The sequence below is a fragment of the Coenobita brevimanus genome, chromosome 64, assembly GCF_032717465.1.
Source record: "Coenobita brevimanus isolate Jiangsu-jjx chromosome 64, ASM3271746v2, whole genome shotgun sequence".
Taxonomy (NCBI): Eukaryota; Metazoa; Arthropoda; class Malacostraca; order Decapoda; family Coenobitidae; genus Coenobita; species Coenobita brevimanus.
In genome coordinates, this window is record NC_137017.1 from 425,517 (window position 1) to 428,178 (window position 2,662).

Here is a 2,662-nt window from a genome sequence, read left to right on the forward strand (position 1 = left end):
AGACCAGCCCAGTGTTATCCCATGGTCAACCTCGTTAACCATGGATTAAATATAAAACTCATTTTGCGATGGGCTATATCGAACAATTTTGCGAGTATGATGGATGATAGCAACCCATTTTACGATGGACTGAATAGTCTCGTTTAATAGTGGATGATATCAACCCGTCTGTTGATGGATTATAACGACGCGTTATACGATGGAGTTTATCGACGCATTTTGAATAATGGACATAGTATACGATGGATTATACGGACTTCTTTTGACATATTGATTCATTATATGAATTATAGGTTGGAGTACATTAAAACATCATAGGATGGATTATATCGACCACTTGCAGACGCATTTTATGACATCGAAGCATTACGTACATTATAGGCTGGATTTCATTAAAGTGTTATGGGATGGTTTATGTCGACCACTTCTGCAGACGCATTATATGAGTTATTATATCGAAGCATTACGTACATTATAGGTTGAATTACTTTAAAACATTATAGGATGGTTTACATCGCCCACTTTTGCAGTGGATTATCTCAACCACTTTCATAATGAATCATCACAGCCACTTTTACAGAGAATACCTCGACCACAATTATAGTGAATATCTCGACCACTTTTACGGTCGATTTTTTGACCACTTTTACAGTGGATATTCCGACCACTTTTACAGTGAATATCTCGACCACTTTTACAATGGATTATCTCGACCACTTTTACCGTGGATTATCTCAGCCACTATTACTGTGGATTATATCGACCACTTTTTCACTGCATTATACCGACCACTTTTACGAAGGGCCACACCGGTCTGTTTGAATAGTCAAGTACGGTTACTTTACAGCAGATCAAGTTCATTTTCCGGTGGATTACAATTGTCCACTGCATGAGGCATCATTTAAATGCATAAACAGTGGTTAACACTGGTTTGGTTTACGGTGAAGCACATGTCTACTTTATGATAAATTATTTTGGTCTACTTTACAATAAGTTATACTGGTCTACTTCACGGTGGATTCTATCGGTATACTTTACAACACGTTATACTGCCCTACTTCAAAATGGATTATATCGGTATACCTCACAGTGGATATATCAGTCTGCATCACAATGGATTAGTCTATACGACATTGGCCTACTTCACAATGGATGGTCTACTGCACAATGGATTATATCGGTTTACATGATGGATTACACTGATGTATAATGGATTACACTGATCCCCTTAATGATCCCCTTAGGGATGGATAGCAGGATACGGGTTCATCTTGTGACGACGATGGAGGAAACATCTTTGGCAACGGACACTGGGCGAGGCAAACGAGTGACTCAGTGCTGTTTTCCTTACATCCCTGTTTACTAGCAGTACAACTGGGGACCTGGATGTATATTGGACTGTGTCTTATCGTATTCTAAGGGAAGGTTTAGGCAATAATCATTTTTTTTTTTTTTTTTTAACGAGGCGAAGATATACTTGACAGGTTGATTGTGATCGGCTGAATGCAATATGTCCGAGTAACACTGTTGTACTTCAAATGAACTATGAATCGAAACTTATTTACTAGAACTTCTCCCTCAGATATACGTTCCATTCTCCCAGCATCACCAACTTGTTAAGTGAATCTTCTCCTCGATAAAAAAAGAAAAAAAAAATCAGGCTTTCCTCAGTTTTGGCTAGAAACTCTGCAGAGGGTGGGGAAGTGGTCCATCGCTGGCTAAACAAAACCCCCACTTGATGAAGCAGTGTTTTGATAATGCCCCAGCGGTGAGGTTGAACATGACCGGTAAAGACCTAACACAAAGTTTTACACACGGTACAAAACACAGTACATACCAGCATTGTTGGAGAGTGAGACTTCTACTTATTTTACTCTTATCTGTTTTCCTGGTATATGCCTTTCTCTCTCTCTCTCTCTCTCTCTCTCTCTCTCTCTCTCTTCAACTACCTGGCCTTACCATTACCGTAACGCCTTTACTTTTGCAATGTGTACCATATGTAGCTTATGTATATGTATATGTATGTAGCCTATGTATATATATATATATATATATATATATATATATATATATACCACGTTGAGTACACCGCTTCCCGTCCGATCAGCTAAGTTAAGCAACGTTGGGTCTGATTAGTACTTGGATGGGTGACCGCCTGGGAACACCAGATGCTGTTGGCATCCCTACGTGTCAAGTGGGGTTGGTGGAGGATTAGTGCCCCTCCCTGTAAAACAATTAACTCTAAGCCCTTGGCCACCCCGTCTGGGATACATGGCGTCTGGCAAAGAATGAATGAATATATATATATATATATATATATATATATATATATATATATATATATATATACCGGTATGTGGCCTATGTATGCATATAAATAGGCATGTACAGTACCAGTATGTATATTATATATATGTAGCATATGTATGCATATGAATACGCACGTATGTATATACCGTATGTAATCTGTGTGGATATAAATATCCATGTATGTATATACAGTTATGTAGCCTACGTATGTATACAGATATCCATGTACGTACATCCGTATGTGTAGCCTATGGATGCAAGCATGTATTTCTGAACAGAAAGTGAATTTAGGATTCCTGTGTGTACTGTTTAGGATTCGGTACAGTACATAAGCAGCCGCCTATGTACGTCT

General features: G+C 38.5%; 1 pseudogene; it reads left to right on the forward strand.

The window, feature by feature from the left end:
- Window positions 1–2,061: 2,061 nt before the first annotated feature.
- On the forward strand, window positions 2,062–2,180 carry LOC145404751 (5S ribosomal RNA; annotated as a pseudogene).
- Window positions 2,181–2,662: the final 482 nt, after the last annotated feature.